This window comes from Scyliorhinus torazame, unplaced genomic scaffold (genome assembly GCF_047496885.1).
Source record: "Scyliorhinus torazame isolate Kashiwa2021f unplaced genomic scaffold, sScyTor2.1 scaffold_1136, whole genome shotgun sequence".
Lineage (NCBI taxonomy): Eukaryota > Metazoa > Chordata > Chondrichthyes > Carcharhiniformes > Scyliorhinidae > Scyliorhinus > Scyliorhinus torazame.
The window spans coordinates 22,963-39,465 of NW_027308863.1; the positions used below are offsets into that span (position 1 = coordinate 22,963).

At 52.1% G+C, this 16,503-nt stretch overlaps 1 long non-coding RNA gene across 1 annotated transcript in view; it reads left to right on the forward strand.

Annotated features, from left to right (window-relative positions):
• The window catches only part of LOC140407067 (uncharacterized), a 63,318-nt gene that overhangs the window by 22,298 nt on the left and 24,517 nt on the right, over positions 1-16,503 (forward strand). The gene's annotated exons all lie outside the window — the stretch shown is intronic.

Consider the following 16,503-nt stretch of genomic DNA (forward strand, 5'->3'; position numbering starts at 1 on the left):
CTCTCAGTCCCCTCTCTCTCTCACGGAGATATCTGTACACTGACTGGTGTCTCTCAGTCCCCTCTCTCTCTCTCAGGGAGATATCTGTACACAGACTGGTGTCTCTCAGTCCTCTCTCTCTCAGGGAGATATCTGTACACTGACTGGTGTCTCTCAGTCCCCTCTCTCTCAGGGAGATATCTGTACACTGACTGGTGTCTCTCAGTCCCCTCTCTCACTCAGGGAGATATCTGTACACTGACTGGTGTCTCTCAGTCCCCTCTCTCTCAGGGAGATATCTGTACACTGACTGGTGTCTCTCATTCCCCTCTCTCTCTCTCAGGGAGATATCTGTACACTGACTGGTGTCTCTCAGTCCCCTCTCTCTCAGGGAGATATCTGTACACTGACTGGTGTCTCTCAGTCCCCTCTCTCTCAGGGAGATATCTGTACACTGACTGGTGTATCTCAGTCCCCTCTCAGGGAGATATCTGTACACTGCCTGGTGTCTCCCAGTCCCATCTCTCTCAGGGAGATATCTGTACACTGACTGGTGTCTCTCAGTCCCCTCTCTCTCTCTCTCAGGGAGATATCTGTACACTGACTGGTGTCTCTCAGTCCCCTCTCTCTCAGGGAGATATCTGTACACTGACTGGTGTCTCTCAGTCCCCTCTCTCTCAGGGAGATATCTGTACACTGACTGGTGCCTCTCAGTCCCCTCTCTCTCAGGGAGATATCTGTACACTGACTGGTGTCTCTCAGTCCCCTCTCTCTCAGGGAGATATCTGTACACTGACTGGTGTCTCTCATTCCCCTCTCTCTCTCTCAGGGAGATATCTGTACACTGACTGGTGTCTCTCAGTCCCCTCTCTCTCAGGGAGATATCTGTACACTGACTGGTGTCTCTCAGTCCCCTCTCTCACTCAGGGAGATATCTGTACACTGACTGGTGTCTCTCAGTCCCCTCTCTCTCAGGGAGATATCTGTACACTGACTGGTGTATCTCAGTCCCCTCTCAGGGAGATATCTGTACACTGCCTGGTGTCTCCCAGTCCCATCTCTCTCAGGGAGATATCTGTACACTGACTGGTGTCTCTCAGTCCCCTCTCTCTCTCTCTCAGGGAGATATCTGTACACTGACTGGTGTCTCTCAGTCCCCTCTCTCTCAGGGAGATATCTGTACACTGACTGGTGTCTCTCAGTCCCCACTCTCTCAGGGAGATATCTGGACACTGACTGGTGTCTCTCAGTCCCCTCTCTCCCAGGGAGATATCTGTACACTGACTGGTGTCTCTCAGTCCCCTCTCTCTCAGGGAGATATCTGTACACTGACTGGTATCTCTCAGTCCCCTCTCTCTCTCAAGGAGATATCTGTACACCTGACTGGTGTCTCTCAGTCCCCCCCTCTCTCTCAGGGAGATATCTGTACACTGACTGGTGTCTCTCAGTCCCCTCTCTCTCAGGGATATATATGTACACTGACTGGTGTCTCTCAGTCCCCTCTCTCTCTCTCAGGGAGATATCTGTACACTGACTGGTGTCTCTCAGTCCCCTCTCTCTCTCTCTCTCTCAGGGAAATATCTGTACACTGACTGGTGTGTCTCAGTCCCCTCTCTCTCAGGGAGATATCTGTACACTGACTGGTGTCTCTCAGTCCCCTCTCTCTCTCTCTCAGGGAGATATCTGTACACTGACTGGTGTCTCTCAGTCCCCTCTCTCTCAGGGAGATATCTGTACACTGACTGGTGTCTATCAGTCCCCTCTCTCTCGGGGAGATATCTGTACACTGACTGGTGTCTCTCAGTCCCCTCTCTCTCAGGGAGATATCTGTACACTGACTGGTGTCTCTCATTCCCCTCTCTCTCTCTCAGGGAGATATCTGTACACTGACTGGTGTCTCTCAGTCCCCTCTCTCTCAGGGAGATATCTGTACACTGACTGGTGTCTCTCAGTCCCCTCTCTCACTCAGGGAGATATCTGTACACTGACTGGTGTCTCTCAGTCCCCTCTCTCTCGGGGAGATATCTGTACACTGACTGGTGTATCTCAGTCCCCTCTCAGGGAGATATCTGTACACTGCCTGGTGTCTCCCAGTCCCATCTCTCTCAGGGAGATATCTGTACACTGACTGGTGTCTCTCAGTCCCCTCTCTCTCTCTCAGGGAGATATCTGTACACTGACTGGTGTCTCTCAGTCCCCTCTCTCTCAGGGAGATATCTGTACACTGACTGGTGTCTCTCAGTCCCCACTCTCTCAGGGAGATATCTGGACACTGACTGGTGTCTCTCAGTCCCCTCTCTCCCAGGGAGATATCTGTACACTGACTGGTGTCTCTCAGTCCTCTCTCTCTCAGGGAGATATCTGTACACTGACTGGTATCTCTCAGTCCCCTCTCTCTCTCAAGGAGATATCTGTACACTGACTGGTGTCTCTCAGTCCCCTCTCTCTCTCAGGGAGATATCTGTACACTGACTGGTGTCTCTCAGTCCCCCCCTCTCTCTCAGGGAGATATCTGTACACCTGACTGGTGTCGCTCAGTCCCCCCCTCTCTCTCAGGGAGATATCTGTACACAGACTGGTGTCTCTCAGTCCCCTCTCTCTCACGGAGATATCTGTACACTGACTGGTGTCTCTCAGTCCCCTCTCTCTCAGGGATATATATGTACACTGACTGGTGTCTCTCAGTCCCCTCTCTCTCTCTCAGGGAGATATCTGTACACTGACTGGTGTCTCTCAGTCCCCTCTCTCTCTCTCTCTCTCAGGGAAATATCTGTACACTGACTGGTGTCCCTCAGTCCCCTCTCTCTCAGGGAGATATCTGTACACTGACTGGTGTCTATCAGTCACCTCTCTCTCTCTGGGAGATATCTGTACACTGACTGGTGTCTCTCAGTCCCCTCTCAGGGAGATATCTGTACACTGACTGGTGTCTCTCAGTCCCCTCTCTCTCAGGGAGATATCTGGACACTGACTGGTCTCTCTCAGTCCCCTCTCTCTCAGGCAGATATCTGTACACTGACTGGTGTCTCTCAGTCCCCTCTCTCTCAGGGAGATATCTGTACACTGACTGGTGTCTCTCAGTCCCCTCTCTCTCAGGGAGATATCTGTACACTGACTGGTGTCTCTCAGTCCCCTCTCTCTCTCTCAGGGAGATATCTGTACACTGACTGGTGTCTCTCAGTCCCCTCTCTCTCTCTCAGGGAGATATCTGTACACTGACTGGTGTCTCTCAGTCCCCACTCTCTCAGGGAGATATCTGGACACTGACTGGTGTCTCTCAGTCCCCTCTCTCTCTCAGGGAGATATCTGTACACTGACTGGTGTCTCTCAGTCCCCTCTCTCTCACGGAGATATCTGTACACTGACTGGTGTCTCTCAGTCCCCTCTCTCTCACGGAGATATCTGTACACTGACTGGTGTCTCTCAGTCCCCTCTCTCTCTCTCTCTCAGGGAGATATCTGTACACTGACTGGTGTCTCTCAGTCCCCTCTCTCTCAGGGAGATATCTGTACACTGACTGGTGTCTCTCAGTCCCCTCTCTCTCTCAGGGAGATATCTGTACACTGACTGGTGTCTCTCAGTCCCCTCTCTCTCACGGAGATATCTGTACACTGACTGGTGTCTCTCAGTCCCCTCTCTCTCTCTCAGGGAGATATCTGTACACTGACTGGTGTCTCTCAGACCCCTTCTCTCTCAGGGAGATATCTGTACACTGACTGGTGTCTCTCAGTCCCGTCTCACTCAGGGAGATATCTGTACACTGACTGGTGTCTCTCAGTCCCCTCTCTCTCAGGGAGATATCTGTACACTGACTGGTGTCTCTCAGTCCCCTCTCTCTCTCTCAGGGAGATATCTGTACACTGACTGGTGTCTCTCAGTCCCCTCTCTCTCAGGGAGATATCTGTACACTGACTGTTGTCTCTCAGTCCCCTCTCTCTCTCAGGGTGATATCTGTACACTGACTGGTGTCTCTCAGGCCCCTCTCTCAGGGAGATATCTGTACACTGACGGGTGTCTCTCAGTCCCCTCTCTCTCAGGGAGATATCTGTACCCTGACTGGTGTCTCTCAGTCCCCTCTCTCTCAGGGAGATATCTGTACCCTGACTGGTGTCTCTCAGTCCCCTCTCTCTCAGGGAGATATCTGTACACTGACTGGTGTCTCTCAGTCCTCTCTCTCTCTCAGGGAGATATCTGTACACTGACTGGTGTCTCTTAGTCCCCTCTCTCTCTCTCAGGGAGATATCTGTACGCTGACCGGTGTTTCTCAGTCCTCTCTCTCTCTCTCTCAGGGAGATATCTGTACACTGACTGGTGTCTCTCAGTCCCCTCTCTCTCAGGGAGATATCTGTACACTGACTGGTGTCTCTCAGTCCCCCCCTCTCTCTCAGGGAGATATCTGTACACTGACTGGTGTCTCTCAGTCCCCTCTCAGGGAGATATCTGTACACCTGACTGGTGTCTCTCAGTCCCCCCTCTCTCTCAGCGAGATATCTGTACACTGACTGGTGTCTCTCAGTCCCGTCTCAGGGAAATATCTGTACACTGACTGGTGTCTCTCAGTCCCCTCTCTCTCAGGCAGATATCTGTACACTGACTGGTGTCTCTCAGTCCCCTCTCTCTCAGCGAGATATCTGCACACTGACTTGTGTCTCTCAGTCCCCTCTCTCTCTCTCAGGGAGATATCTGCACACTGACTGGTGTCTCTCTGTCCCCCCTCTCTCTCAGGGAGATATCTGTACACTGACTGGTGTCTCTCAGTCCCCTCTCTCTCAGCGAGATATCTGCACACTGACTGGTGTCTCTCAGTCCCCTCTCTCTCTCAGGGAGATATCTGTACACTGACTGGTATCTCTCAGTCCCCTCTCTCTCTCAGGGAGATATCTGTACACTGACTGGTGTCTCTCAGTCCCCTCTCTCTCAGGGAGATATCTGTACACTGACTGGTGTCTCTCAGTCCCCTCTCTCTCTCTCAGGGAGATATCTGTACACTGACTGGTGTCTCTCAGTCCCCTCTCTCACTCAGGGAGATATCTGTACACTGACTGGTGTCTCTCAGTCCCCTCTCTCTCAGGGAGATATCTGTACACTGACTGGTGTATCTCAGTCCCCTCTCAGGGAGATATCTGTACACTGCCTGGTGTCTCCCAGTCCCATCTCTCTCAGGGAGATAACTGTACACTGACTGGTGTCTCTCAGTCCCCTCTCTCTCTCTCAGGGAGATATCTGTACACTGACTGGTGTCTCTCAGTCCCCTCTCTCTCAGGGAGATATCTGGACACTGACTGGTGTCTCTCAGTCCCCTCTCTCTCTCTCAGGGAGATATCTGTACACAGACTGGTGTCTCTCAGTCCCCTCTCTCTCACGGAGATATCTGTACACTGACTGGTGTCTCTCAGTCCCCTCTCTCTCAGGGATATATATGTACACTGACTGGTGTCTCTCAGTCCCCTCTCTCTCTCTCAGGGAGATATCTGTACACTGACTGGTGTCTCTCAGTCCCCTCTCTCTCTCTCTCAGGGAAATATCTGTACACTGACTGGTGTCTCTCAGTCCCCTCTCTCTCAGGGAGATATCTGTACACTGGCTGGTGTCTCTCAGTCCCCTCTCTCTCTGTCTCTCAGGGAGATATCTGTACACTGACTGGTGTCTCTCAGTCACCTCTCTCTCTCTGGGAGATATCTGTACACTGACTGGTGTCTCTCAGTCCCCTCTCTCTCAGGGAGATATCTGTACACTGACTAGTGTCTCTCAGTCCCCTCTCTCTCAGGGAGATATCTGTACACTGACTGGTGTCTCTCAGTCCCCTCTCTCTCAGGGAGATATCTGTACACTGACTGGTGTCTCTCAGTCCCCTCTCTCTCAGGGAGATATCTGTACACTGACTGGTGTCTCTCAGTCCCCTCTCTCTCAGGGAGATATCTGTACACTGACTGGTGTCTCTCAGTCCCCTCTCTCTCTCTCTCAGGGAGATATCTGTACACAGACTGGTGTCTCTCAGTCCCCTCTCTCTCTCACGGAGATATCTGTACACTGACTGGTGTCTCTCAGTCCCCTCTCTCTCTCTCAGGGAGATATCTGTACACAGACTGGTGTCTCTCAGTCCTCTCTCTCTCAGGGAGATATCTGTACACTGACTGGTGTCTCTCAGTCCCCTCTCTCTCAGGGAGATATCTGTACACTGACTGGTGTCTCTCAGTCCCCTCTCTCTCGGGGAGATATCTGTACACTGACTGGTGCCTCTCAGTCCCCTCTCTCTCAGGGAGATATCTGTACACTGACTGGTGTCTCTCAGTCCCCTCTCTCTCAGGGAGATATCTGTACACTGACTGGTGTCTCTCATTCCCCTCTCTCTCTCTCAGGGAGATATCTGTACACTGACTGGTGTCTCTCAGTCCCCTCTCTCTCAGGGAGATATCTGTACACTGACTGGTGTCTCTCAGTCCCCTCTCTCACTCAGGGAGATATCTGTACACTGACTGGTGTCTCTCAGTCCCCTCTCTCTCAGGGAGATATCTGTACACTGACTGGTGTATCTCAGTCCCCTCTCAGGGAGATATCTGTACACTGCCTGGTGTCTCCCAGTCCCATCTCTCTCAGGGAGATATCTGTACACTGACTGGTGTCTCTCAGTCCCCTCTCTCTCTCTCTCAGGGAGATATCTGTACACTGACTGGTGTCTCTCAGTCCCCTCTCTCTCAGGGAGATATCTGTACACTGACTGGTGTCTCTCAGTCCCCTCTCTCTCAGGGAGATATCTGTACACTGACTGGTGTCTCTCAGTCCCCTCTCTCTCGGGGAGATATCTGTACACTGACTGGTGCCTCTCAGTCCCCTCTCTCTCAGGGAGATATCTGTACACTGACTGGTGTCTCTCAGTCCCCTCTCTCTCAGGGAGATATCTGTACACTGACTGGTGTCTCTCATTCCCCTCTCTCTCTCTCAGGGAGATATCTGTACACTGACTGGTGTCTCTCAGTCCCCTCTCTCTCAGGGAGATATCTGTACACTGACTGGTGTCTCTCAGTCCCCTCTCTCACTCAGGGAGATATCTGTACACTGACTGGTGTCTCTCAGTCCCCTCTCTCTCAGGGAGATATCTGTACACTGACTGGTGTATCTCAGTCCCCTCTCAGGGAGATATCTGTACACTGACTGGTGTCTCTCAGTCCCCTCTCTCACTCAGGGAGATATCTGTACACTGACTGGTGTCTCTCAGTCCCCTCTCTCTCAGGGAGATATCTGTACACTGACTGGTGTATCTCAGTCCCCTCTCAGGGAGATATCTGTACACTGCCTGGTGTCTCCCAGTCCCATCTCTCTCAGGGAGATATCTGTACACTGACTGGTGTCTCTCAGTCCCCTCTCTCTCTCTCTCAGGGAGATATCTGTACACTGACTGGTGTCTCTCAGTCCCCTCTCTCTCAGGGAGATATCTGTACACTGACTGGTGTCTCTCAGTCCCCACTCTCCCAGGGAGATATCTGGACACTGACTGGTGTCTCTCAGTCCCCTCTCTCCCAGGGAGATATCTGTACACTGACTGGTGTCTCTCAGTCCCCTCTCTCTCAGGGAGATATCTGTACACTGACTGGTATCTCTCAGTCCCCTCTCTCTCTCAAGGAGATATCTGTACACCTGACTGGTGTCTCTCAGTCCCCCCCTCTCTCTCAGGGAGATATCTGTACACTGACTGGTGTCTCTCAGTCCCCTCTCTCTCAGGGATATATATGTACACTGACTGGTGTCTCTCAGTCCCCTCTCTCTCTCTCAGGGAGATATCTGTACACTGACTGGTGTCTCTCAGTCCCCTCTCTCTCTCTCAGGGAAATATCTGTACACTGACTGGTGTGTCTCAGTCCCCTCTCTCTCAGGGAGATATCTGTACACTGACTGGTGTCTCTCAGTCCCCTCTCTCTCTCTCTCAGGGAGATATCTGTACACTGACTGGTGTCTATCAGTCACCTCTCTCTCTCTGGGAGATATCTGTACACTGACTGGTGTCTCTCAGTCCCCTCTCTCTCAGGGAGATATCTGTACACTGACTGGTGTCTATCAGTCCCCTCTCTCTCAGGGAGATATCTGTACACTGACTGGTGTCTCTCAGTCCCCTCTCTCTCAGGGAGATATCTGTACACTGACTGGTGTCTCTCAGTCCCCTCTCTCTCAGGGAGATATCTGTACACTGACTGGTGTCTCTCAGTCCCCTCTCTCTCTCTCAGGGAGATAGCTGTACACTGACTGGTGTCTCTCAGTCCCCTCTCTCTCTCTCAGGGAGATATCTGTACACTGACTGGTGTCTCTCAGGCCCCTCTCTCAGGGAGATATCTGTACACTGACGGGTGTCTCTCAGTCCCCTCTCTCTCAGGGAGATATCTGTACCCTGACTGGTGTCTCTCAGTCCCCTCTCTCTCAGGGAGATATCTGTACTCTGACTGGTGTCTCTCAGTCCCCTCTCTCTCAGGGAGATATCTGTACACTGACTGGTGTCTCTCAGTCCTCTCTCTCTCAGGGAGATATCTGTACCCTGACTGGTGTCTCTCAGTCCCCTCTCTCTCAGGGAGATATCTGTACACTGACTGGTGTCTCTCAGTCCTCTCTCTCTCAGGGAGATATCTGTACACTGACTGGTATCTCTCAGTCCCCTCTCTCTCTCAAGGAGATATCTGTACACTGACTGGTGTCTCTCAGTCCCCTCTCTCTCTCAGGGAGATATCTGTACACCTGACTGGTGTCTCTCAGTCCCCCCCCTCTCTCTCAGGGAGATATCTGTACACTGACTGGTGTCTCTCAGTCCCCTCTCTCTCTCAGGGAGATATCTGTACACTGACTGGTGTCTCTCAGTCCCCTCTCAGAGAGATATCTGTACACTGACTGGTGTCTCTCAGTCCCCTCTCTCTCAGGCAGATATCTGTACACTGACTGGTGTCTCTCAGTCCCCTCTCTCTCAGGGAGATATCTGTACACTGACTGGTGTCTCTCATTCCCCTCTCTCTCTCTCAGGGAGATATCTGTACACTGACTGGTGTCTCTCAGTCCCCTCTCTCTCAGGGAGATATCTGTACACTGACTGGTGTCTCTCAGTCCCCTCTCTCACTCAGGGAGATATCTGTACACTGACTGGTGTCTCTCAGTCCCCTCTCTCTCGGGGAGATATCTGTACACTGACTGGTGTATCTCAGTCCCCTCTCAGGGAGATATCTGTACACTGCCTGGTGTCTCCCAGTCCCATCTCTCTCAGGGAGATATCTGTACACTGACTGGTGTCTCTCAGTCCCCTCTCTCTCTCTCAGGGAGATATCTGTACACTGACTGGTGTCTCTCAGTCCCCTCTCTCTCAGGGAGATATCTGTACACTGACTGGTGTCTCTCAGTCCCCACTCTCTCAGGGAGATATCTGGACACTGACTGGTGTCTCTCAGTCCCCTCTCTCCCAGGGAGATATCTGTACACTGACTGGTGTCTCTCAGTCCTCTCTCTCTCAGGGAGATATCTGTACACTGACTGGTATCTCTCAGTCCCCTCTCTCTCTCAAGGAGATATCTGTACACTGACTGGTGTCTCTCAGTCCCCTCTCTCTCTCAGGGAGATATCTGTACACTGACTGGTGTCTCTCAGTCCCCCCCTCTCTCTCAGGGAGATATCTGTACACCTGACTGGTGTCGCTCAGTCCCCCCCTCTCTCTCAGGGAGATATCTGTACACAGACTGCTGTCTCTCAGTCCCCTCTCTCTCACGGAGATATCTGTACACTGACTGGTGTCTCTCAGTCCCCTCTCTCTCAGGGATATATATGTACACTGACTGGTGTCTCTCAGTCCCCTCTCTCTCTCTCAGGGAGATATCTGTACACTGACTGGTGTCTCTCAGTCCCCTCTCTCTCTCTCTCTCTCAGGGAAATATCTGTACACTGACTGGTGTCCCTCAGTCCCCTCTCTCTCAGGGAGATATCTGTACACTGACTGGTGTCTATCAGTCACCTCTCTCTCTCTGGGAGATATCTGTACACTGACTGGTGTCTCTCAGTCCCCTCTCAGGGAGATATCTGTACACTGACTGGTGTCTCTCAGTCCCCTCTCTCTCAGGGAGATATCTGTACACTGACTGGTGTCTCTCAGTCCCCTCTCTCTCAGGCAGATATCTGTACACTGACTGGTGTCTCTCAGTCCCCTCTCTCTCAGGGAGATATCTGTACACTGACTGGTGTCTCTCAGTCCCCTCTCTCTCAGGGAGATATCTGTACACTGACTGGTGTCTCTCAGTCCCCTCTCTCTCTCTCAGGGAGATATCTGTACACTGACTGGTGTCTCTCAGTCCCCTCTCTCTCTCTCAGGGAGATATCTGTACACTGACTGGTGTCTCTCAGTCCCCTCTCTCTCAGGGAGATATCTGTACACTGACTGGTGTCTCTCAGTCCCCACTCTCTCAGGGAGATATCTGGACACTGACTGGTGTCTCTCAGTCCCCTCTCTCTCTCAGGGAGATATCTGTACACTGACTGGTGTCTCTCAGTCCCCTCTCTCTCACGGAGATATCTGTACACTGACTGGTGTCTCTCAGTCCCCTCTCTCTCACGGAGATATCTGTACACTGACTGGTGTCTCTCAGTCCCCTCTCTCTCTCTCTCTCAGGGAGATATCTGTACACTGACTGGTGTCTCTCAGTCCCCTCTCTCTCTGGGAGATATCTGTACACTGACCGTTGTCTCTCAGTCCCCTCTCTCTCAGGGAGATATCTGTACACTGACTGGTGTCTCTCAGTCCCCTCTCTCTCAGGGAGATATCTGTACACTGACTGGTGTCTCTCAGTCCCCTCTCTCTCTCAGGGAGATATCTGTACACTGACTGGTGTCTCTCAGTCCCCTCTCTCTCAGGGAGATATCTGTACACTGACTGGTGTCTCTCAGTCCCCTCTCTCACTCAGGGAGATATCTGTACACTGACTGGTGTCTCTCAGTCCCCTCTCTCTCAGGGAGATATCTGTACACTGACTGGTGTATCTCAGTCCCCTCTCAGGGAGATATCTGTACACTGCCTGGTGTCTCCCAGTCCCATCTCTCTCAGGGAGATATCTGTACACTGACTGGTGTCTCTCAGTCCCCTCTCTCTCTCTCTCAGGGAGATATCTGTACACTGACTGGTGTCTCTCAGTCCCCTCTCTCTCAGGGAGATATCTGTACACTGACTGGTGTCTCTCAGTCCCCTCTCTCTCAGGGAGATATCTGTACACTGACTGGTGTCTCTCAGTCCCCTCTCTCTCGGGGAGATATCTGTACACTGACTGGTGCCTCTCAGTCCCCTCTCTCTCAGGGAGATATCTGTACACTGACTGGTGTCTCTCAGTCCCCTCTCTCTCAGGGAGATATCTGTACACTGACTGGTGTCTCTCATTCCCCTCTCTCTCTCTCAGGGAGATATCTGTACACTGACTGGTGTCTCTCAGTCCCCTCTCTCTCAGGGAGATATCTGTACACTGACTGGTGTCTCTCAGTCCCCTCTCTCACTCAGGGAGATATCTGTACACTGACTGGTGTCTCTCAGTCCCCTCTCTCTCAGGGAGATATCTGTACACTGACTGGTGTATCTCAGTCCCCTCTCAGGGAGATATCTGTACACTGCCTGGTGTCTCCCAGTCCCATCTCTCTCAGGGAGATATCTGTACACTGACTGGTGTCTCTCAGTCCCCTCTCTCTCTCTCTCAGGGAGATATCTGTACACTGACTGGTGTCTCTCAGTCCCCTCTCTCTCAGGGAGATATCTGTACACTGACTGGTGTCTCTCAGTCCCCACTCTCCCAGGGAGATATCTGGACACTGACTGGTGCCTCTCAGTCCCCTCTCTCCCAGGGAGATATCTGTACACTGACTGGTGTCTCTCAGTCCCCTCTCTCTCAGGGAGATATCTGTACACTGACTGGTATCTCTCAGTCCCCTCTCTCTCTCAAGGAGATATCTGTACACCTGACTGGTGTCTCTCAGTCCCCCCCTCTCTCTCAGGGAGATATCTGTACACTGACTGGTGTCTCTCAGTCCCCTCTCTCTCAGGGATATATATGTACACTGACTGGTGTCTCTCAGTCCCCTCTCTCTCTCTCAGGGAGATATCTGTACACTGACTGGTGTCTCTCAGTCCCCTCTCTCTCTCTCAGGGAAATATCTGTACACTGACTGGTGTGTCTCAGTCCCCTCTCTCTCAGGGAGATATCTGTACACTGACTGGTGTCTCTCAGTCCCCTCTCTCTCTCTCTCAGGGAGATATCTGTACACTGACTGGTGTCTATCAGTCACCTCTCTCTCTCTGGGAGATATCTGTACACTGACTGGTGTCTCTCAGTCCCCTCTCTCTCAGGGAGATATCTGTACACTGACTGGTGTCTATCAGTCCCCTCTCTCTCAGGGAGATATCTGTACACTGACTGGTGTCTCTCAGTCCCCTCTCTCTCAGGGAGATATCTGTACACTGACTGGTGTCTCTCAGTCCCCTCTCTCTCAGGGAGATATCTGTACACTGACTGGTGTCTCTCAGTCCCCTCTCTCTCTCTCAGGGAGATAGCTGTACACTGACTGGTGTCTCTCAGTCCCCTCTCTCTCTCTCAGGGAGATATCTGTACACTGACTGGTGTCTCTCAGGCCCCTCTCTCAGGGAGATATCTGTACACTGACGGGTGTCTCTCAGTCCCCTCTCTCTCAGGGAGATATCTGTACCCTGACTGGTGTCTCTCAGTCCCCTCTCTCTCAGGGAGATATCTGTACTCTGACTGGTGTCTCTCAGTCCCCTCTCTCTCAGGGAGATATCTGTACACTGACTGGTGTCTCTCAGTCCTCTCTCTCTCAGGGAGATATCTGTACCCTGACTGGTGTCTCTCAGTCCCCTCTCTCTCAGGGAGATATCTGTACACTGACTGGTGTCTCTCAGTCCTCTCTCTCTCAGGGAGATATCTGTACACTGACTGGTATCTCTCAGTCCCCTCTCTCTCTCAAGGAGATATCTGTACACTGACTGGTGTCTCTCAGTCCCCTCTCTCTCTCAGGGAGATATCTGTACACCTGACTGGTGTCTCTCAGTCCCCCCCCTCTCTCTCAGGGAGATATCTGTACACTGACTGGTGTCTCTCAGTCCCCTCTCTCTCTCAGGGAGATATCTGTACACTGACTGGTGTCTCTCAGTCCCCTCTCAGAGAGATATCTGTACACTGACTGGTGTCTCTCAGTCCCCTCTCTCTCAGGCAGATATCTGTACACTGACTGGTGTCTCTCAGTCCCCTCTCTCTCAGGGAGATATCTGTACACTGACTGGTGTCTCTCATTCCCCTCTCTCTCTCTCAGGGAGATATCTGTACACTGACTGGTGTCTCTCAGTCCCCTCTCTCTCAGGGAGATATCTGTACACTGACTGGTGTCTCTCAGTCCCCTCTCTCACTCAGGGAGATATCTGTACACTGACTGGTGTCTCTCAGTCCCCTCTCTCTCGGGGAGATATCTGTACACTGACTGGTGTATCTCAGTCCCCTCTCAGGGAGATATCTGTACACTGCCTGGTGTCTCCCAGTCCCATCTCTCTCAGGGAGATATCTGTACACTGACTGGTGTCTCTCAGTCCCCTCTCTCTCTCTCAGGGAGATATCTGTACACTGACTGGTGTCTCTCAGTCCCCTCTCTCTCAGGGAGATATCTGTACACTGACTGGTGTCTCTCAGTCCCCACTCTCTCAGGGAGATATCTGGACACTGACTGGTGTCTCTCAGTCCCCTCTCTCCCAGGGAGATATCTGTACACTGACTGGTGTCTCTCAGTCCTCTCTCTCTCAGGGAGATATCTGTACACTGACTGGTATCTCTCAGTCCCCTCTCTCTCTCAAGGAGATATCTGTACACTGACTGGTGTCTCTCAGTCCCCTCTCTCTCTCAGGGAGATATCTGTACACTGACTGGTGTCTCTCAGTCCCCCCCTCTCTCTCAGGGAGATATCTGTACACCTGACTGGTGTCGCTCAGTCCCCCCCTCTCTCTCAGGGAGATATCTGTACACAGACTGCTGTCTCTCAGTCCCCTCTCTCTCACGGAGATATCTGTACACTGACTGGTGTCTCTCAGTCCCCTCTCTCTCAGGGATATATATGTACACTGACTGGTGTCTCTCAGTCCCCTCTCTCTCTCTCAGGGAGATATCTGTACACTGACTGGTGTCTCTCAGTCCCCTCTCTCTCTCTCTCTCTCTCAGGGAAATATCTGTACACTGACTGGTGTCCCTCAGTCCCCTCTCTCTCAGGGAGATATCTGTACACTGACTGGTGTCTATCAGTCACCTCTCTCTCTCTGGGAGATATCTGTACACTGACTGGTGTCTCTCAGTCCCCTCTCAGGGAGATATCTGTACACTGACTGGTGTCTCTCAGTCCCCTCTCTCTCAGGGAGATATCTGTACACTGACTGGTGTCTCTCAGTCCCCTCTCTCTCAGGCAGATATCTGTACACTGACTGGTGTCTCTCAGTCCCCTCTCTCTCAGGGAGATATCTGTACACTGACTGGTGTCTCTCAGTCCCCTCTCTCTCAGGGAGATATCTGTACACTGACTGGTGTCTCTCAGTCCCCTCTCTCTCTCTCAGGGAGATATCTGTACACTGACTGGTGTCTCTCAGTCCCCTCTCTCTCTCTCAGGGAGATATCTGTACACTGACTGGTGTCTCTCAGTCCCCTCTCTCTCAGGGAGATATCTGTACACTGACTGGTGTCTCTCAGTCCCCACTCTCTCAGGGAGATATCTGGACACTGACTGGTGTCTCTCAGTCCCCTCTCTCTCTCAGGGAGATATCTGTACACTGACTGGTGTCTCTCAGTCCCCTCTCTCTCACGGAGATATCTGTACACTGACTGGTGTCTCTCAGTCCCCTCTCTCTCACGGAGATATCTGTACACTGACTGGTGTCTCTCAGTCCCCTCTCTCTCTCTCTCTCAGGGAGATATCTGTACACTGACTGGTGTCTCTCAGTCCCCTCTCTCTCTGGGAGATATCTGTACACTGACCGTTGTCTCTCAGTCCCCTCTCTCTCAGGGAGATATCTGTACACTGACTGGTGTCTCTCAGTCCCCTCTCTCTCAGGGAGATATCTGTACACTGACTGGTGTCTCTCAGTCCCCTCTCTCTCTCAGGGAGATATCTGTACACTGACTGGTGTCTCTCAGTCCCCTCTCTCTCACGGAGATATCTGTACACTGACTGGTGTCTCTCAGTCCCCTCTCTCTCTCTCGGGGAGATATCTGTACACTGACTGGTGTCTCTCAGACCCCTTCTCTCTCAGGGAGATATCTGTACACTGACTGGTGTCTCTCAGTCCCGTCTCACTCAGGGAGATATCTGTACACTGACTGGTGTCTCTCAGTCCCCTCTCTCTCAGGGAGATATCTGTACACTGACTGGTGTCTCTCAGTCCCCTCTCTCTCTCTCAGGGAGATATCTGTACACTGACTGGTGTCTCTCAGTCCCCTCTCTCTCAGGGAGATATCTGTACACTGACTGGTGTCTCTCAGTCCCCTCTCTCTCTCAGGGTGATATCTGTACACTGACTGGTGTCTCTCAGGCCCCTCTCTCAGGGAGATATCTGTACACTGACGGGTGTCTCTCAGTCCCCTCTCTCTCAGGGAGATATCTGTACCCTGACTGGTGTCTCTCAGTCCCCTCTCTCTCAGGGAGATATCTGTACCCTGACTGGTGTCTCTCAGTCCCCTCTCTCTCAGGGAGATATCTGTACACTGACTGGTGTCTCTCAGTCCTCTCTCTCTCTCAGGGAGATATCTGTACACTGACTGGTGTCTCTTAGTCCCCTCTCTCTCTCTCAGGGAGATATCTGTACGCTGACCGGTGTTTCTCAGTCCTCTCTCTCTCTCTCTCAGGGAGATATCTGTACACTGACTGGTGTCTCTCAGTCCCCTCTCTCTCAGGGAGATATCTGTACACTGACTGGTGTCTCTCAGTCCCCCCCTCTCTCTCAGGGAGATATCTGTACACTGACTGGTGTCTCTCAGTCCCCTCTCGGAGATATCTGTACACCTGACTGGTGTCTCTCAGTCCCCCCTCTCTCTCAGCGAGATATCTGTACACTGACTGGTGTCTCTCAGTCCCGTCTCAGGGAAATATCTGTACACTGACTGGTGTCTCTCAGTCCCCTCTCAGGGAGATATCTGTACACTGACTGGTGTCTCTCAGTCCCCTCTCTCTCAGGGAGATATCTGTACACTGACTGGTGTCTCTCAGTCCTCTCTCTCTCCCAGGGAGATATCTGTACACTGACTGGTGTCTCTCAGTCCCCTCTCTCTCTCTCAGGGAGATATCTGTACGCTGACTGGTGTCTCTCAGTCCTCTCTCTCAGGGAGATATCTGTACGCTGACTGGTGTTTCTCAGTCCTCTCTCTCTCTCTCTCAGGGAGATATCTGTACACTGACTGGTGTCTCTCAGTCCCCTCTCTCTCAGGGAGATATCTGTACCCTGACTGGTGTCTCTCAGTCCCCTCTCTCTCAGGGAGATATCTGTAC